The sequence below is a fragment of the Bombina bombina genome, chromosome 6, assembly GCF_027579735.1.
Source record: "Bombina bombina isolate aBomBom1 chromosome 6, aBomBom1.pri, whole genome shotgun sequence".
Lineage (NCBI taxonomy): Eukaryota > Metazoa > Chordata > Amphibia > Anura > Bombinatoridae > Bombina > Bombina bombina.
The window spans coordinates 37,495,068-37,517,102 of record NC_069504.1 but is presented as its reverse complement, the minus strand read 5'-3'; the positions used below and the strand labels follow the sequence as shown (position 1 = coordinate 37,517,102).

Genomic DNA, 22,035 nt, shown 5'->3' with positions numbered 1-22,035 from the left:
CTGTACTGCCGGGTGGTGAGCCTGTCTGAGCCTGTGCCAAACCTGGCCATAAACTAACAGTTAGTATGGTAGAAGCGCAGGCGCACAATGCATGATGTGCTGTACTGCCGGGTGGTGAGCCTGTCTGAGCCTGTGCCAAACCTGGCCATAAACTAACAGTTAGTATGGTAGAAGCGCAGGCGCACAATGCATGATGTGCTGTACTGCCGGGTGGTGAGCCTGTCTGAGCCTGTGCCAAACCTGGCCATAAACTAACAGTTAGTATGGTAGCAGCGCAGGCGCACAATGCATGATGTGCTGTACTGCCGGGTGGTGAGCCTGTCTGTGCATGTGCCAAACCTGGCTATAAACTAACAGTTAGTATGGTAGAAGCGCAGGCGCACAATGCATGATGTGCTGTACTGCCGGGTGGTGAGCCTGTCTGTGCATGTGCCAAACCTGGCTATAAACTAACAGTTAGTATGGTAGCAGCGCAGGCGCACAATGCATGATGTGCTGTACTGCTGAGTGGTGAGCCTGTCTGTGCATGTGCCAAACCTGGCTATAAACTAACAGTTAGTATGGTAGCAGCGCAGGCGCACAATGCATGATGTGCTGTACTACTGGGTGGTGAGCCTTTCTGAGCATGTGCTAAACCTGGCCATAAACTAACAGTAAGTATTGTAGAAGCGCAGGCGCACAATGCATGATGTGCTGTACTGCCAGGTGGTGAGCCTGTCTGAGCATGTGCTACACCTGGCCATAAAGTAACAGTTAGTATGGTAGAAGCGCAGGCGCACAATGCATGATGTGCTGTACTACCGGGTGATGAGCCTGTCTGAGCATGTGCCAAACCTGGCCATAAACTAACAGTTAGTATGGTAGAAGCGCAGGCGCACAATGCATGATGTGCTGTACTACCAGGTGGTGAGCCTGTCTGAGCCTGTGCCAAACCTGGCCATAAACTAACAGTTAGTATGGTAGAAGCGCAGGCGCACAATGCATGATGTGCTGTACTGCCGGGTGGTGAGCCTGTCTGAGCCTGTGCCAAACCTGGCCATAAACTAACAGTTAGTATGGTAGAAGCGCAGGCGCACAATGCATGATGTGCTGTACTACCGGGTGATGAGCCTGTCTGAGCCTGTGCCAAACCTGGCTATAAACTAACAGTTAGTATGGTAGAAGCACAGGCGCACAATGCATGATGTGCTGTACTGCCGGGTGGTGAGCCTGTGCCAAACCTGGCCATAAACTAACAGTTAGTATGGTAGAAGCGCAGGCGCACAATGCATGATGTGCTGTACTGCCGGGTGGTGAGCCTGTCTGAGCCTGTGCCAAACCTGGCCATAAACTAACAGTTAGTATGGTAGAAGCGCAGGCGCACAATGCATGATGTGCTGTACTGCCGGGTGGTGAGCCTGTCTGAGCCTGTGCCAAACCTGGCCATAAACTAACAGTTAGTATGGTAGCAGCGCAGGCGCACAATGCATGATGTGCTGTACTGCCGGGTGGTGAGCCTGTCTGTGCATGTGCCAAACCTGGCTATAAACTAACAGTTAGTATGGTAGCAGCGCAGGCGCACAATGCATGATGTGCTGTACTGCTGGGTGGTGAGCCTGTCTGTGCATGTGCCAAACCTGGCTATAAACTAACAGTTAGTATGGTAGCAGCGCAGGCGCACAATGCATGATGTGCTGTACTACTGGGTGATGAGCCTTTCTGAGCATGTGCTAAACCTGGCCATAAACTAACAGTAAGTATTGTAGAAGCGCAGGCGCACAATGCATGATGTGCTGTACTGCCAGGTGGTGAGCCTGTCTGAGCATGTGCTACACCTGGCCATAAACTAACAGTTAGTATGGTAGAAGCGCAGGCGCACAATGCATGATGTGCTGTACTACCAGGTGGTGAGCCTGTCTGAGCCTGTGCCAAACCTGGCCATAAACTAACAGTTAGTATGGTAGAAGCGCAGGCGCACAATGCATGATGTGCTGTACTACTGGGTGGTGAGCCTGTCTGAGCATGTGCTAAACCTGGCCATAAACTAACAGTAAGTATTGTAGAAGCGCAGGCGCACAATGCATGATGTGCTGTACTACCGGGTGATGAGCCTGTCTGAGCCTGTGCCAAACCTGGCCATAAACTAACAGTTAGTATGGTAGAAGCGCACGCGCACAATGCATGATGTGCTTTACTACCAGGTGGTGAGCCTGTCTGAGCCTGTGCCAAACCTGGCCATAAACTAACAGTTAGTATGGTAGAAGCGCAGGCGCACAATGCATGATGTGCTGTACTGCCGGGTGGTGAGCCTGTCTGAGCCTGTGCCAAACCTGGCCATAAACTAACAGTTAGTTTATGGCCAGGTTTGGCACAGGCTCAGACAGGCTCATCACCCGGTAGTACAGCACATCATGCATTGTGCGCCTGCGCTTCTACCATACTAACAGTTAGTATGGTAGAAGCGCAGGCGCACAATGCATGATGTGCTGTACTGCCGGGTGGTGAGCCTGTCTGAGCCTGTGCCAAACCTGGCCATAAACTAACAGTTAGTATGGTAGAAGCGCAGGCGCACAATTCCTGATGTGCTGTACTGCCGGGTGGTGAGCCTGTCTGAGCCTGTGCCAAACCTGGCCATAAACTAAGAGTTAGTATGGTAGAAGCGCAGGCGCACAATGTATGATGTGCTGTACTGCCGGGTGGTGAGCCTGTCTGTGCATGTGCCAAACCTGGCTATAAACTAACAGTAAGTATGGTAGCAGCGCAGGCGCACAATGCATGATGTGCTGTACTGCCGGGTGGTGAGCCTGTCTGTGCATGTGCCAAACCTGGCTATAAACTAACAGTTAGTATGGTAGAAGCGCAGGCGCACAATGCATGATGTGCTGTACTGCCGGGTGGTGAGCCTGTCTGTGCATGTGCCAAACCTGGCTATAAACTAACAGTTAGTATGGTAGAAGCGCAGGCGCACAATGCATGATGTGCTGTACTACTGGGTGGTGAGCCTGTCTGAGCATGTGCTACACCTGGCCATAAACTAACAGTAAGTATTGTAGAAGCGCAGGCGCACAATGCATGATGTGCTGTACTGCCAGGTGGTGAGCCTGTCTGAGCATGTGCTACACCTGGCCATAAACTAACAGTTAGTATGGTAGAAGCGCAGGCGCACAATGCATGATGTGCTGTACTGCCGGGTGGTGAGCCTGTCTGAGCATGTGCTACACCTGGCCATAAACTAACAGTAAGTATTGTAGCAGCGCAGGCGCACAATGCATGATGTGCTGTACTACTGGGTGGTGAGCCTGTCTATGCATGTGCCAAACCTGGCTATAAACTAACAGTTAGTATGGTAGAAGCGCAGGCGCACAATGCATGATGTGCTGTACTGCCGGGTGGTGAGCCTGTCTGAGCATGTGTTACACCTGGCCATAAACTAACAGTAAGTATTGTAGCAGCGCAGGCGCACAATGCATGATGTGCTGTACTACTGGGTGGTGAGCCTGTCTATGCATGTGCCAAACCTGGCTATAAACTAACAGTTAGTATGGTAGAAGCGCAGGCGCACAATGCATGATGTGCTGTACTGCCGGGTGGTGAGTCTGTCTGTGCATGTGCCAAACCTGGCCATAAACTAACAGTTAGTATTGTAGAAGCGCAGGCGCACAATGCATGATGTGCTGTACTATTGGGTGGTGAGCCTCTCTGTGCATGTGCCAAACCTGGCTATAAACTAACAGTTACTATGGTAGCAGCGCAGGCGCACAATGCATGATGTGCTGTACTGCCGGGTGGTGAGCCTGTCTGTGCATGTGCCAAACCTGGCCATAAACTAACAGTTACTATGGTAGCAGCGCAGGTGCACAATGCATGATGTGCTGTACTGCCGGGTGGTGAGCCTGTCTGTGCATGTGCCAAACCTGGCCATAAACTAACAGTAAGTATGGAAGAAGCGCAGGCGCACAATGCATGATGTGCTGTACTGCCGGGTGGTGAGCCTGTCTGAGCCTGTGCCAAACCTGGTCATAAACTAACAGTAAGTATGGTAGAAGCGCAGGCGCACAATGCATGATGTGCTGTACTGTCGGGTGGTGAGCCTGTCTGTGCATGTGCCAAACCTGGCTATAAACTAACAGTTAGTATGGTAGAAGCGCAGGCACACAATGCATGATGTGCTGTACTGCTGGGTGGTGAGCCTGTCTGTGCATGTGCCAAACCTGGCTATAAACTAACAGTTAGTATGGTAGAAGCGCAGGCGCACAATGCATGATGTGCTGTACTGCCGGGTGGTGAGCCTGTCTGGCGCATGTGCCAAACCTGGCCATAAACTAACAGTTAGTATGGTAGCAGTGCAGGCGCACAATGCATGATGTGCTGTACTGCCGGGTGGTGAGCCTGTCTGAGCATGTGCCAAACCTGGCCATAAACTAACAGTTACTATGGTAGAAGCGCAGGCGCACAATGCATGATGTGCTGTACTACTGGGTGGTGAGCCTGTCTGTGCATGTGCCAAACCTGGCTATAAACTAACAGTTAGTATTGTAGAAGCGCAGGCGCACAATGCATGATGTGCTGTACTACTGGGTGGTGAGCCTGTCTGTGCATGTGCTAAACCTGGCTATAAACTAACAGTTAGTATGGTAGAAGCGCAGGCGCACGATGCATGATGTGCTGTACTGCTGGGTGGTGAGCCTGTCTGTGCATGTGCCAAACCTGGCCATAAACTAACAGTTAGTATGGTAGAAGCGCAGGCGCACAATGCATGATGTGCTGTACTACTGGGTGGTGAGCCTGTCTGTGCCTGTGCCAAACCTGGCTATAAACTAACAGTTACTATGGTAGCAGTGCAGGCGCACAATGCATGATGTGCTGTACTACCGGGTGGTGAGCCTGTCTGTGCATGTGCCAAACCTGGCTATAAACTAACAGTTAGTATGGTAGAAGCGCAGGCGCATAATGCATGATGTGCTGTACTGCTGGGTGGTGAGCCTGTCTGTGCATGTGCCAAACCTGGCTATAAACTAACAGTTAGTATGGTAGAAGCGCAGGCGCGCAATGCATGATGTGCGGTACTGCTGGGTGGTGAGCCTGTCTATGCATGTGCCAAACCTGGCCATAAACTAACAGTTAGTATGGTAGAAGCGCAGGCGCATAATGCATGATGTGCTGTACTGCTGGGTGGTGAGCCTGTCTGTGCATGTGCCAAACCTGGCTATAAACTAACAGTTAGTATGGTAGAAGCGCAGGCGCACAATGCATGATGTGCTGTACTGCTGGGTGGTGAGCCTGTCTGTGCATGTGCCAAACCTGGCCATAAACTAACAGTTAGTATTGTAGAAGAAAGGCGCACAATGCATGATGTGCTGTACTACTGGGTGGTGAGCCTGTCTGTGCCTGTGCCAAACCTGGCTATAAACTAACAGTTAGTATGGTAGCAGTGCAGGCGCACAATGCATGATGTGCTGTACTGCCGGGTGGTGAGCCTGTCTGAGCATGTGCCAAACCTGGCCATAAACTAAGAGTTACTATGGTAGAAGCGCAGGCGCACAATGCATGATGTGCTGTACTACTGGGTGGTGAGCCTGTCTGTGCATGTGCCAAACCTGGCTATAAACTAACAGTTAGTATTGTAGAAGCGCAGGCGCACAATGCATGATGTGCTGTACTACTGGGTGGTGAGCCTGTCTGTGCATGTGCCAAACCTGGCTATAAACTAACAGTTAGTATGGTAGAAGCGCAGGCGCACGATGCATGATGTGCTGTACTGCTGGGTGGTGAGCCTGTCTGTGCATGTGCCAAACCTGGCCATAAACTAACAGTTAGTATTGTAGAAGCGCAGGCGCACAATGCATGATGTGCTGTACTACTGGGTGGTGAGCCTGTCTGTGCCTGTGCCAAACCTGGCTATAAACTAACAGTTAGTATGGTAGAAGCGCAGGCGCGCAATGCATGATGTGCTGTACTACTGGGTGGTGAGCCTGTCTGTGCCTGTGCCAAACCTGGCTATAAACTAACAGTTACTATGGTAGCAGTGCAGGCGCACAATGCATGATGTGCTGTACTGTCGGGTGGTGAGCCTGTCTGTGCATGTGCCAAACCTGGCTATAAACTAACAGTTAGTATGGTAGAAGCGCAGGCACACAATGCATGATGTGCTGTACTGCTGGGTGGTGAGCCTGTCTGTGCATGTGCCAAACCTGGCTATAAACTAACAGTTAGTATGGTAGAAGCGCAGGCGCACAATGCATGATGTGCTGTACTGCCGGGTGGTGAGCCTGTCTGGCGCATGTGCCAAACCTGGCCATAAACTAACAGTTAGTATGGTAGCAGTGCAGGCGCACAATGCATGATGTGCTGTACTGCCGGGTGGTGAGCCTGTCTGAGCATGTGCCAAACCTGGCCATAAACTAACAGTTACTATGGTAGAAGCGCAGGCGCACAATGCATGATGTGCTGTACTACTGGGTGGTGAGCCTGTCTGTGCATGTGCCAAACCTGGCTATAAACTAACAGTTAGTATTGTAGAAGCGCAGGCGCACAATGCATGATGTGCTGTACTACTGGGTGGTGAGCCTGTCTGTGCATGTGCTAAACCTGGCTATAAACTAACAGTTAGTATGGTAGAAGCGCAGGCGCACGATGCATGATGTGCTGTACTGCTGGGTGGTGAGCCTGTCTGTGCATGTGCCAAACCTGGCCATAAACTAACAGTTAGTATTGTAGAAGCGCAGGCGCACAATGCATGATGTGCTGTACTACTGGGTGGTGAGCCTGTCTGTGCCTGTGCCAAACCTGGCTATAAACTAACAGTTACTATGGTAGCAGTGCAGGCGCACAATGCATGATGTGCTGTACTACCGGGTGGTGAGCCTGTCTGTGCATGTGCCAAACCTGGCTATAAACTAACAGTTAGTATGGTAGAAGCGCAGGCGCATAATGCATGATGTGCTGTACTGCTGGGTGGTGAGCCTGTCTGTGCATGTGCCAAACCTGGCTATAAACTAACAGTTAGTATGGTAGAAGCGCAGGCGCGCAATGCATGATGTGCGGTACTGCTGGGTGGTGAGCCTGTCTATGCATGTGCCAAACCTGGCCATAAACTAACAGTTAGTATGGTAGAAGCGCAGGCGCATAATGCATGATGTGCTGTACTGCTGGGTGGTGAGCCTGTCTGTGCATGTGCCAAACCTGGCTATAAACTAACAGTTAGTATGGTAGAAGCGCAGGCGCACGATGCATGATGTGCTGTACTGCTGGGTGGTGAGCCTGTCTGTGCATGTGCCAAACCTGGCCATAAACTAACAGTTAGTATTGTAGAAGCGCAGGCGCACAATGCATGATGTGCTGTACTACTGGGTGGTGAGCCTGTCTGTGCCTGTGCCAAACCTGGCTATAAACTAACAGTTAGTATGGTAGCAGTGCAGGCGCACAATGCATGATGTGCTGTACTGCCGGGTGGTGAGCCTGTCTGAGCATGTGCCAAACCTGGCCATAAACTAAGAGTTACTATGGTAGAAGCGCAGGCGCACAATGCATGATGTGCTGTACTACTGGGTGGTGAGCCTGTCTGTGCATGTGCCAAACCTGGCTATAAACTAACAGTTAGTATTGTAGAAGCGCAGGCGCACAATGCATGATGTGCTGTACTACTGGGTGGTGAGCCTGTCTGTGCATGTGCCAAACCTGGCTATAAACTAACAGTTAGTATGGTAGAAGCGCAGGCGCACGATGCATGATGTGCTGTACTGCTGGGTGGTGAGCCTGTCTGTGCATGTGCCAAACCTGGCCATAAACTAACAGTTAGTATTGTAGAAGCGCAGGCGCACAATGCATGATGTGCTGTACTACTGGGTGGTGAGCCTGTCTGTGCCTGTGCCAAACCTGGCTATAAACTAACAGTTACTATGGTAGCAGTGCAGGCGCACAATGCATGATGTGCTGTACTACCGGGTGGTGAGCCTGTCTGTGCATGTGCCAAACCTGGCTATAAACTATCAGTTACTATGGTAGCAGCGCAGGCGCACAATGCATGATGTGCTGTACTGCCGGGTGGTGAGCCTGTCTGTGCATGTGCCAAACCTGGCTATAAAGTAACAGTAAGTATGGTAGAAGCGCAGGCGCACAATGCATGATGTGCTGTACTGCCGGGTGGTGAGCCTGTCTGTGCATGTGCCAAACCTGGCTATAAACTAACAGTTACTATGGTAGCAGCGCAGGCGCACAATGCATGATGTGCTGTACTGCTGGGTGGCGAGCCTGTCTGTGCATGTGCCAAACCTGGCTATAAACTAACAGTTACTATGGTAGCAGTGCAGGCGCACAATGCATGATGTGCTGTACTACCGGGTGGTGAGCCTGTCTGTGCATGTGCCAAACCTGGCTATAAACTATCAGTTACTATGGTAGCAGCGCAGGCGCACAATGCATGATGTGCTGTACTGCCGGGTGGTGAGCCTGTCTGTGCATGTGCCAAACCTGGCTATAAAGTAACAGTAAGTATGGTAGAAGCGCAGGCGCACAATGCATGATGTGCTGTACTGCTGGGTGGTGAGCCTGTCTGTGCATGTGCCAAACCTGGCCATAAACTAACAGTAAGTATGGTAGAAGCGCAGGCGCACAATGCATGATGTGCTGTACTGCTGGGTGGTGAGCCTGTCAGTTTATGGCCAGGTTTGGCACATGCACAAAAAGTTAGTATGGTAGCAGCGCAGGTGCACAATGCATGATGTGCTGTACTGCCGGGTGGTGAGCCTGTCTGTGCATGTGCCAAACCTGGCTATAAACTAACAGTTAGTATGGTAGAAGCGCAGGCGCACAATGCATGATGTGCTGTACTGCCGGGTGGTGAGCCTGTCTGTGCATGTGCCAAACCTGGCTATAAACTAACAGTAAGTATGGTAGAAGCGCAGGCGCACAATGCATGATGTGCTGTACTGCTGGGTGGTGAGCCTGTCTGTGCATGTGCCAAACCTGGCCATAAACTAACAGTTAGTATGGTAGCAGCGCAGGCGCACAATGCATGATGTGCTGTACTGCCGGGTGGTGAGCCTGTCTGTGCATGTGCCAAACCTGGCTATAAACTAACAGTTAGTATTGTAGCAGCGCAGGCGCACAATGCATGATGTGCTGTACTGCCGGGTGGTGAGCCTGTCTGAGCATGTGCCAAACCTGGCCATAAACTAACAGTTAGTATGGTAGAAGCGCAGGCGCACAATGCATGATGTGCTGTACTGCCGGGTGGTGAGCCTGTCTGTGCATGTGCCAAACCTGGCCATAAACTAACAGTAAGTATGGAAGAAGCGCAGGCGCACAATGCATGATGTGCTGTACTGCTGGGTGGTGAGCCTGTCTGTGCATGTGCCAAACCTGGCTATAAACTAACAGTTAGTATGGTAGAAGCGCAGGCGCACAATGCATGATGTGCTGTACTGCCGGGTGGTGAGCCTGTCTGAGCATGTGCCAAACCTGGCCATAAACTAACAGTTAGTATGGTAGCAGCGCAGGCGCACAATGCATGATGTGCTGTACTGCCGGGTGGTGAGCCTGTCTGGCGCATGTGCCAAACCTGGCCATAAACTAACAGTTAGTATGGTAGCAGTGCAGGCGCACAATGCATGATGTGCTGTACTGCTGGGTGGTGAGCCTGTCTGTGCATGTGCCAAACCTGGCCATAAACTATCAGTTACTATGGTAGAAGCGCAGGCGCACAATGCATGATGTGCTGTACTGCCGGGTGGTGAGCCTGTCTGTGCATGTGCCAAACCTGGCTATAAACTAACAGTTAGTATGGTAGAAGCGCAGGCGCACAATGCATGATGTGCTGCACTGCCGGGTGGTGAGCCTGTCTGTGCATGTGCCAAACCTGGCTATAAACTAACAGTTAGTATGGTAGAAGCGCAGGCGCACAATGCATGATGTGCTGTACTGCCGGGTGGTGAGCCTGTCTGGCGCATGTGCCAAACCTGGCTATAAACTAACAGTTAGTATGGTAGAAGCGCAGGCGCACAATGCATGATGTGCTGTACTGCCGGGTGGTGAGCCTGTCTGAGCATGTGCCAAACCTGGCTATAAACTAACAGTTACTATGGTAGCAGTGCAGGCGCACAATGCATGATGTGCTGTACTGCCGGGTGGTGAGCCTGTCTGGCGCATGTACCAAACCTGGCTATAAACTAACAGTTAGTATGGTAGAAGCGCAGGCGCACAATGCATGATGTGCTGTACTACCGGGTGGTGAGCCTGTCTGAGCATGTGCTAAACCTGGCCATAAACTAACAATTAGTATGGTAGCAGCGCAGACGCACAATGCATGATGTGCTGTACTGCCGGGTGGTGAGCCTGTCTGTGCATGTGCCAAACCTGGCCATAAACTAACAGTCAGTATGGTAGAAGCGCAGGCGCACAATGCATGATGTGCTGTACTACCGGGTGGTGAGCCTGTCTGAGCATGTGCCAAACCTGGCCATAAACTAACAGTTACTATGGTAGAAGCGCAGGCGCACAATGCATGACGTGCTGTACTGCCGGGTGGTGAGCCTGTCTGTGCATGTGCCAAACCTGGCCATAAACTAACAGTTAGTATGGTAGAAGCGCAGGCGCACAATGTATGATGTGCTGTACTACTGGGTGGTGAGCCTGTCTGTGCATGTGCCAAACCTGGCCATAAACTATCAGTTACTATGGTAGAAGCGCAGGCGCACAATGCATGATGTGCTGTACTGCCGGGTGGTGAGCCTGTCTGAGCATGTGCTAAACCTGGCTATAAACTAACAGTTACTATGGTAGCAGCGCAGACGCACAATGTATGATGTGCTGTACTGCTGGGTGGTGAGCCTGTCTGTGCATGTGCCAAACCTGGCCATAAACTAACAGTTACTATGGTAGCAGCGCAGGCGCACAATGCATGATGTGCTGTACTGCTGGGTGGTGAGCCTGTCTGTGCATGTGCCAAACCTGGCTATAAACTAACAGTTACTATGGTAGCAGCGCAGGCGCACAATGCATGATGTGCTGTACTACCGGGTGGTGAGCCTGTCTGTGCATGTGCCAAACCTGGCTATAAACTAACAGTTACTATGGTAGCAGCGCAGGCGCACAATGCATGATGTGCTGTACTGCTGGGTGGTGAGCCTGTCTGAGCATGTGCCAAACCTGGCCATAAACTAACAGTTACTATGGTAGCAGCGCAGGCGCACAATGCATGATGTGCTGTACTGCTGGGTGGTGAGCCTGTCTGAGCATGTGCCAAACCTGGCCATAAACTAACAGTTACTATGGTAGCAGCGCAGGCGCACAATGCATGATGTGCTGCACTGCTGGGTGGTGAGCCTGTCTGTGCATGTGCCAAACCTGGCTATAAACTAACAGTTACTATGGTAGCAGCGCAGACGCACAATGCATAATGTGCTGTACTGCCGGGTGGTGAGCCTGACTGAGCCTGTGCCAAACCTGGCTATAAACTAACAGTTAGTATGGTAGAAGCGCAGGCGCACAATGCATGATGTGCTGTACTGCCGGGTGGTGAGCCTGTCTGTGCATGTGCTAAACCTGGCCATAAACTAACAGTTACTATGGTAGCAGCGCAGGCGCACAATGCATGATGTGCTGTACTGCTGGGTGGTGAGCCTGTCTGTGCATGTGCCAAACCTGGCTATAAACTAACAGGTAGAATGGTAGCAGCGCAGGCGCACAATGTATGATGTGCTGTACTGCCGGGTGGTGAGCCTGTCTGAGCATGTGCCACACCTGGCTATAAACTAACAGTTAGTATGGTAGCAGCGCAGGCGCACAATGCATGATGTGCTGTACTACTGGGTGGTGAGTCTGTCTGTGCATGTGCCAAACCTGGCCATAAACTAACAGTTAGTATGGTAGAAGCGCAGGCGCACAATGCATGATGTGCTGTACTGCCGGGTGGTGAGCCTGACTGAGCATGTGCTAAACCTGGCTATAAACTAACAGTTAGTATTGTAGCAGCGCAGACGCACAATGCATGATGTGCTGTACTGCTGGGTGGTGAGCCTGACTGAGCATGTGCCAAACCTGGCCATAAACTAACAGTTAGTATGGTAGCAGCGCAGGCGCACAATGCATGATGTGCTGTACTGCCGGGTGGTGAGCCTGTTTGTGCATGTGCTAAACCTGGCCATAAACTAACAGTTAGTATGGTAGAAGCGCAGGCGCACAATGCATGATGTGCTGTACTGCCGGGTGGTGAGCCTGTCTGTGCATGGAAAGTCATTCAAATCTTCAGAAGTTAGATTTATCACCCAATTTAACTGTAATTATGATCTTATTAGCAAAATTCTAAACAAACATTGGAGAATATTGAAACGGGATCCAATCTTAACTGAGTTAATAGGAGATAAACCCTTGATAGTTTACAAGAGAGCACCAAATATCAAGAACATACTGGCACCTAGTAAGATAGTGAAACATAAGAATAACACAAGTAAAAGCATTCCTCATAAATCTCATTACATAGCCAAAAAAGGGGCATACAAATGCAAGGTCAGAAACTGTAAAATGTGCGACCACATTGAGGATAAAAAAACAATTTTTCAATCATTTGTGAACAAAAAATCGTATAAAATCAAAAGTAAATTATCTTGTGCTTCACACTATGTCATTTATTTATTATCTTGTGTCTGTGGGATCCAATATATAGGGCGCACTATTAGACGCCTTAGCCACAGATGGTCAGAACATTACTGTAGTATACTACGAAATAAGAAATCTCATAGTGTGATCACACATTGTCATGTTAAACATGAAGGTGATCCTAACTGCTATAGGATTACACCTATAGAAGAAATCCCTGCATCACATTTGTATAACCGCTTTATGAGGCTTAGGCAGAGAGAAACTTACTGGATCCACAAACTCAAAACTATCCATCCATTTGGTTTGAATTTGAATGTGGATCTAGCAGCTTTCTGACATATATGGTTAATAATATAATTCCATAACATAGCCATATAGGGCCCTATTTCCCAATCCACTCGTTCATATTGGCACCCACATCGATATCATATACACATTATCAACATTATACACACATATGTTTGTACTTGTGAGATAAGCCAATACCACTATTTACATCAGCACATATTCACTACTTTCACTCTATCGACACCATATATAGTGACACAAGGAGCAAACATATACACATACCGATTCTGGGTCTATAATCATTTATCTAAGCACCTCAATCCTTCACTCACTAATATTCCCCATATAGTCTATTTCACAATCTAATAATATTTACACAACACTACACACAAGCCGACACTAGTTAAACAATAGAAGTATACTGCCTCACTATTAGAGGCCGACATTTGACACTAGACACAGATATAGCTTGTTAAAGGGACACTGTATCCAAAAATTTTCTTTCGTGATTCAGATTGAGCATGAAATTTTAAGCAACTTTTTAATTTACTCTTATTATCAAATTTTCTTCATTCTCTTGGTATCTTTATTTGAAATGCAAGAATGTAAGTTTAGATGCCGGCCCATTTTTGGTGAACAACCTGGGTTGTCCTTGCTGATTGGTGGATAAATTCATCCACCAATAAAAAAGTGCTGTCCAGAGTACTGAAACCAAAAAAAAAAGCTTAGATGCCTTTTTCAAATAAAGATAGCAAGAGAACAAAGAAAAATTGATAATAGGAGTAAATTAGAAAGTTGCTTAAAATTGCATGCTCTATCTGAATTACAAAAGAAAAAATTTGGGTACAGTGTCCCTTTAAGAGATTTAGTCTACTCACCGAGTTAGTACCACTATTCATATTAGGGGTCTATTATATATTATTATATTTATATGTTATTATATATTTAATTCTAATTCAAATATATTATTTTTCACAATATAGGTACTTAAAGATCACAAGGAACCTAACACTATTATTTATACTAGTATGCACACACATCCTTTATTTAACCAAAATATTTGTATTGGTGGGAGGTAATAATCATGTACTAAATTAAATATCACTGTTGGGTCTTTCTATACCATATTTCAACAACCAACTAGACAATGATATAGGCTAATAGTAGTACGTTATTTATTAATTAGTCATTTTTATGGGTGAAGTTTTTGATATAATTTGGTAGCCCACTATACCATAGCCATGTGGGCCATATGTGGTACTTGTGAACAATATATATGGCATTTGTTTCTAGATACGTCATATGAATAACAGCACTAGGATTAAACTCATTTTGTCAATTATATTATAAGTTCAAAAGAACGCCAAAGAAATAACAAAAGAATTTCAAATTAAGCGCTATAAGTATGAGGAATTTTAAGATTATAGTCCTATCAGCCTTTTGAATACTCAAATTGCTAAGGGTGTATATATATATTTTTTTTTATATTTTATTATTTACAGAAATACATTTATTGTATTATATTTAATTATAGATTTTTCAATACTAGCAATTACAATGCACATCATTTACTTTTTGTATCATTATGTTGCCGATTAGAGGATTATATAGTCCGCTGAGATTCGAAATGAAATATATTATATTTCAAGCAATTTAGCAATGTATAAAAAGACAAGAGTATATTGCCACAGCCGCACCATAATTTCTCCTTAAATGAGACGGTAAATTATGTATAAACATATATTTTTAAGTTATGGGAATTATCTCATACAACCTATACCATAGGTCGAATCAATATGGGCATGTCAGTTTAGCTTAACTCTGATAGGCCATTCGTAAACTAGTGTGTGAGCAATTTGCAGCAATTGATTAGTCTAGGGTGTATAAATAGAGCAAGGTATCAGTATCTCAATATTAGCCTGAAGAAACGGCACTCAGCCGAGAAACGCGTTGCTAAGCAACAACTTTTAATTGTTTTTAATAAAGAAATTAATGTTTAATCCTTGCTCTGGACATTGGATTTAATCTTCCCCTTTAACGATTTGGGACCTCCGCCTGGTTGGAGCTCCCACACCAAGGGTTACATTCTTTTTGCCAGCAGTTTGGTATCCTGGTCCCACACACCAACGGAAGTGGTCATTCTGGTGAGCCTCGCTTTGGTCCCAAGTGCCTATCGTCTTAGTGAGTCAGCCGAACGGCTCCGAAGTTTCGGCCTGCTTGTTATTGCACTGTGGGTGCATGGTCGTTTGTGAGTATATTTCCATTGCTTAATACATCTGGTCACATCGTTCTAGGACATATTACACGAAGAGCGCCTCTCTTTTTTCTGTGTTTCAGGAACTGTTTTTGTATCGATAATCTGTGGAGAGAGCTGCCAATTCCCCAGCAACAGGAATTGTTTGTATGGACTTTTTTGTCACTCACCAATTTAATCCGGACTTTATTTCCTTTATTTCTTTTATATTGTTTTTATTTTTACATTTATTGTTTGTTGTATAAGTTGAATTTGGCGCACCTCCCTTCCTTTTGACACTTATTCCCTGCAGGGTAAGGTGTTAGTTTGTTTTGTCTGTGCATGTGCCACACCTGGCCATAAACTAACAGTTAGTATGGTAGAAGCGCAGGCGCACAATGCATGATGTGCTGTACTACTGGGTGGTGAGTCTGTCTGTGCATGTGCCAAACCTGGCCATAAACTAACAGTTAGTATGGTAGAAGCGCAGGCGCACAATGCATGATGTGCTGTACTGCCGGGTGGTGAGCCTGTCTGATCATGTGCCACACCTGGCTATAAAGTAACAGTTAGTATGGTAGAAGCGCAGGCGCACAATGCATGATGTGCTGTACTACTGGGTGGTGAGCCTGTCTGTGCATGTGCCAAACCTGGCTATAAACTAACAGTTACTATGGTAGCAGCGCAGGCGCACAATGCATGATGTGCTGTACTACTGGGTGGTGAGCCTGTCTGTGCATGTGCCAAACCTGGCCATAAACTATCAGTTAGTATGGTAGCAGCGCAGGCGTACAATGCATGATGTGCTGTACTGCCGGGTGGTGAGCCTGTCTGTGCATGTGCCAAACCTGGCCATAAACTAACAGTTAGTATGGTAGCAGCGCAGGCGTACAATGCATGATGTGCTGTACTACCGGGTGGTGAGCCTGTCTGTGCATGTGCTAAACCTGGCCATAAACTAACAGTTAGTATGGTAGAAGCGCAGGCGCACAATGCATGATGTGCCTTACTGCCGGGTGGTGAATCTGTCTGTGCATGTGCCAAACCTGGCTATAAACTAACAGTTAGTATGGTAGAAGCGCAGGCGCACAATGCATGATGTGCTGTACTGCCGGGTGGTGAGCCTGTCTGTGCATGTGCCAAACCTGGCTATAAACTAACAGTTAGTATGGTAGAAGCGCAGGTGCACAATGCATGATGTGCTGTACTGCTGGGTGGTGAGCCTGTCTGAGCATGTGCCAAACCTGGCTATAAACTAACAGTTAGTATGGTAGAAGCGCAGGTGCACAATGCATGATGTGCTGTACTGCCGGGTGGTGAGCCTGTCTGTGCATGTGCTACACCTGGCCATAAACTAACAGTTAGTATGGTAGAAGCGCAGGCGCACAATGCATGATGTGCTGTACTGCCGGGTGGTGAGCCTATCTGGCGCATGTGCCAAACCTGGCTATAAACTAACAGTTAGTATGGTAGCAGTGCAGGCGCATAATGCATGATGTGCTGTACTGCCGGGTGGTGAGCCTGTCTGTGCATGTGCCAAACCTGGCCATAAACTAACAGTTAGTATGGTAGCAGCGCAGGCGCACAATGCATGATGTGCTGTACTGCCGGGTGGTGAGCCTGTCTGAGCATGTGCCAAACCTGGCCATAAACTAACAGTTACTATGGTAGAAGCGCAGGCGCACAATGCATGATGTGCTGTACTGCCGGGTGGTGAGCCTGTCTGTGCATGTGCCAAACCTGGCTATAAACTAACAGTTAGTATGGTAGAAGTGCAGGCGCACAATGCATGATGTGCTGTACTGCCGGGTGGTGAGCCTGTCTGAGCATGTGCCAAACCTGGCCATAAACTAACAGTTAGTATGGTAGCAGCGCAGGCGCACAATGCATGATGTGCTGTACTGCCGGGTGGTGAGCCTGTCTGAGCATGTGCCAAACCTGGCCATAAACTAACAGTTAGTATGGTAGAAGCGCAGGCGCACAATGCATAATGTGCTGTACTGCCGGGTGGTGAGCCTGTCTGTGCATGTGCCAAACCTGGCTATAAACTAACAGTTAGTATGGTAGAAGTGCAGGCGCACAATGCATGATGTGCTGTACTGCCGGGTGGTGAGCCTGTCTGAGCATGTGCCAAACCTGGCCATAAACTAACAGTTACTATGGTAGAAGCGCAGGCGCACAATGCATGATGTGCTGTACTGCCGGGTGGTGAGCCTGTCTGAGCATGTGCCAAACCTGGCTATAAACTAACAGTTAGTATGGTAGAAGCGCAGGCGCACAATGCATGATGTGCTGTACTGTTGGGTGGTGAGCCTGTCTGAGCCTGTGCCAAACCTGGCTATAAACTAACAGTAAGTATGGTAGAAGTGCAGGCGCACAATGCATGATATGCTGTACTGTTGGGTGGTGAGCCTGTCTGAGCCTGTGCCAAACCTGGCTATAAACTAACAGTTAGTATGGTAGAAGCGCAGGCGCACAATGCATGATGTGCTGTACTGCCGGGTGGTGAGCCTGTCTGAGCATGTGCCAAACCTGGCTATAAACTAACAGTTAGTATGGTAGAAGCGCAGGCGCACAATGCATGATGTGCTGTACTACTGGGTGGTGAGCCTGACTGAGCCTGTGCCAAACCTGGCTATAAACTAACAGTTAGTATGGTAGAAGCGCAGGCGCACAATGCATGATGTGCTGTACTGCCGGGTGGTGAGCCTGTCTGAGCCTGTGCCAAACCTGGCCATAAACTAACAGTTACTATGGTAGAAGCGCAGGCGCACAATGCATGATGTGCTGTACTGCCGGGTGGTGAGCCTGTCTGTGCATGTGCCAAACCTGGCTATAAACTAACAGTTAGTATGGTAGAAGCGCAGGCGCACAATGCATGATGTGCTGTACTGTTGGGTGGTGAGCCTGTCTGAGCCTGTGCCAAACCTGGCTATAAACTAACAGTTAGTATGGTAGAAGAGCAGGCGCACAATGCATGATGTGCTGTACTGCCGGGTGGTGAGCCTGACTGAGCATGTGCCAAACCTGGCCATAAACTAACAGTTAGTATGGTAGCAGCGCAGACGCACAATGCATGATGTGCTGTACTGCCGGGTGGTGAGCCTGACTGAGCATGTGCCAAACCTGGCCATAAACTAACAGTTAGTATGGTAGCAGCGCAGACGCACAATGCATGATGTGCTGTACTGCCGGGTGGTGAGCCTGACTGAGCATGTGCCAAACCTGGCCATAAACTAACAGTTACTATGGTAGAAGCGCAGGCGCACAATGCATGATGTGCTGTACTGCCGGGTGGTGAGCCTGACTGAGCATGCGCCAAACCTGGCTATAAACTAACAGTTAGTATGGTAGAAGTGCAGGTGCACAATGCATGATGTGCTGTACTGCTGGGTGGTGAGCCTGTCTGTGCATGTGCTACACCTGGCCATAAACTAACAGTTAGTATGGTAGAAGCGCAGGCGCACAATGCATGATGTGCTGTACTGCTGGGTGGTGAGCCTGTCTGTGCATGTGCTACACCTGGCCATAAACTAACAGTTAGTATGGTAGAAGCGCAGGTGCACAATGCATGATGTGCTGTACTGCCGGGTAGTGAGCCTGTCTGAGCATGTGCCAAACCTGGCCATAAACTAACAGTTAGTATGGTAGCAGCGCAGGCGCACAATGCATGATGTGCTGTACTACTGGGTGGTGAGCCTGTCTGTGCATGTGCTACACCTGGCCATAAACTAACAGTTAGTATGGTAGAAGCGCAGGCGCACAATGCATGATGTGCTGTACTGCCGGGTGGTGAGCCTGTCTGTGCATGTGCCACACCTGGCTATAAACTAACAGTTACTATGGTAGCAGCGCAGGCGCACAATGCATGATGTGCTGTACTGCTGGGTGGTGAGCCTGTCTGTGCATGTGCCACACCTGGCCATAAACTAACAGTTACTATGGTAGCAGCGCAGGCGCACAATGCATGATGTGCTGTACTGCTGGGTGGTGAGCCTGTCTGAGCATGTGCCAAACCTGGCCATAAACTAACAGTTAGTATGGTAGAAGCGCAGGCGCACAATGCATGATGTCTCTAACTGGCCATTTTTGGTTCAGAACCTGGGTTATGCTTGCTTATTGGTTTACTAAATGTAGCCACCAATAAGCACTATCCAGTGTTCTGAACCAAAAATGGGCCAGCTCCAAAGCTTTAAATTCCTGCTTTTTAAATAAAGATAGCAAGATAATGAAGAAAAGGTTATAGTTGTTTAAAATTGCATGCTGTTTCTAAATCGTGAAAGAAATCATCTGGGTTTCATGACCCTTTAAAGGACTTTATTATTGCACTTTTGCTTAAAGAGTAAGGAAACCCCCCCAAAAAATTCTTTCATGATTTGGATAGAACATACAGTTTCAAACAACTTTCCAATTGACTTATATTATCAAATTTGCTTCATTCTCTTGTTATCCTTTGCTGAAGGAGCAGCACTGCACTACTGGCAGCTAGCTGTACAAATCTAATCAGAATGTTATCATTGCATGGCAGAAGATTTGCGCTTCAATCTGGGAATAGATTTTAAATGTTCTTGCCTTTTTCCATTATGTGGGAATCCAGAATTTATACCAGGAATCCAACAAGCAGTTTTTAAATCATGGTCCCAAAAGGGGTTGATATACCTGCATCAACTGTTCTCTTCTACCGGACACTTACTATCCTTTAATAACCTTATTCGCAGGTTCCAAATATCTAGGAATGACTTGTTTGCATATTTTCAGATACGTCATTTTATTAATTGTAAATGTTGGAAAATTGAGCTACTGTGTCGATGGTCCGAGATCAATCTATCCATTAAGAAATTTTCTGTAGGCAAATGTTCTATATCTTTATTGTATGATATTTTGCTTTCTAAACAGGGTCAGTTATATTTAAATAAAATTCAAGCTTTCTGGGTATTGCATTTTCCAGCAGTAGACTTAAAATTAGACACAGTTTTTTGTTAATGCAAAAACTTACAATTCCCATTGGTTGGAAAGAATCACATGTCAAACTGATTAACAATATCTATTTCTCTCCCTCTAAATTGGCAAAATTCTTTCCAAATAATGAGTATTACTGTCCTAAATGCCATCTAGATAAAGCAGATATTCTACATATATTCTGGAAATGTCCAAAGATATCACAATTATGGTCCAAATTACATTTTTGGTACAACAAACTTTTTTCGGATCATTTCAAGATTAATGGTAGCTATATATTTTTTTAGGACGGATTCGGCAATTATTAGACCGAACTACTACCATACCTATTGTACAATGATAATGATAATGCGATACATGATATTGAAGAAGTGGAAGGATACTTCTCCACCTAGTTTTACTAGTACCCTTCTACAACATATTACGTTTGAGATTCAGAATGTTAATTTATTAAATGATTATAAGACTCAGGAATTTTTGGATAAATGGTTACCATTGATCAGAGCTCAAACATTGGTGATTCAAAAACAGATATTATCTCCATGATTCAACACCAAACCATTTATATCAGCTGCCAAAACTGGGCTGTTTCCTCTTTCCTGGATACCAGCTTCATCAGTAACATAATAATCTGAAGACTGTGTTAAAGCGAGTAATGTTATAGAGGGATGGAGTGATTTATTTATTATTTATGGTTATGTTTTTTTTTTATGTTTTTGGGGGGATAAAAGAAAAATGTGTATGGTTCACAGGCATGATAGTACCAAGAGAGATTGGGATAATATATATAGGAATTGCCCTGTACTTGTGTTGGAGACTTTGAAACCAGTTTAACCTTTCGAATTGAGATTAATTCTTGGAAGACGTGGCTTACTCTTATTGTTCGGTGTTATGTATTTACTTATTGTTTCTGTATTAACAAATCATAATTAGTCATCTGTTTTTTGGACATGAAATGTATGTCATTTTCTCTCTTATGTCCTGTGAACTGGTTTAATAAAAGAATAAAAAAACAAATCTAGTCAGCCAATCACAAGAGACAAATGTGTGCAGGCACCAATCAGCAGCTAGCTCTCACTAGTGTAGGATATGTGCATATTCTTTTTCAACAAGGGATACCAAGAGAACAAGGCACATTTAAATCTAGAAGTGAATTTAAAAAGTGTCATAAAATTACAAGCTCTGTCTGAATCATGCAGGTTTAATTTAGACTTTAACCCCAGAGGGAACAGAAGATCTTAAACAACTTTCCAATTTACTTCTATTATAAAATTTGCTTCATTCTCTTGGTATCCTTGGAAAAGCAGCAATGCACCACTAGTAGCTAAACACATCAGTTAAACCAATGACAATAGGCATATAAGTGCAAACACCAATCAGCAGCATACTCCAAGTACTGCATTACTGCTCCTGAGCCAACCTAGGTATCATTTTCAACAAATGATACCAAGGGAACAAAACAAATGAGATAATAGATGTAAATTGGAGCATTGTTTAAGACTGTGTGCTCTATGAATCATTAAATAAACATTTGGGGTTTTGTGTTCCTGTAAACCTCAGTCAGCTCTGGATCATCAATGTATTACTGGTTTAGATTTAAACATAGCTGCTGAGGAAATCAGGTGAAGCATATCTGCATATCCACCAATCACTGCCCTTGTTCAGTTCCGGATAAGCAGTGCCAATGCAGAGCTGACTTTAAAGGGACAGTCTAGTCCAAAATAAACTTTTATGATTCATATAGGGCATGTAATTATAAGCAATTTTCCAATTTACTTTTTTTCACCAATTTTGCTTTATTCTCTTGGTATTCTTAGTTAAAAGCTAAATCTAGGTAGGCTCATATGCTAATTTCTAAGCACTTGAAGGCTGTCTCTTATCTGAATGCATTTTGACAGTTTTAACGACTAGAGGGTGTTAGTTCATGTGTGTCATATAGATAACATTGTGCTCACGCAAGGGGAGTTACCTAGGAGTAA

General features: G+C 46.5%; 1 protein-coding gene across 2 annotated transcripts in view; it reads right to left on the bottom strand.

Annotated features, from left to right (window-relative positions):
- SMKR1 (small lysine rich protein 1) overlaps positions 1-22,035 on the bottom strand; it is a 92,475-nt gene that overhangs the window by 27,551 nt on the left and 42,889 nt on the right. The window lies entirely within an intron of this gene.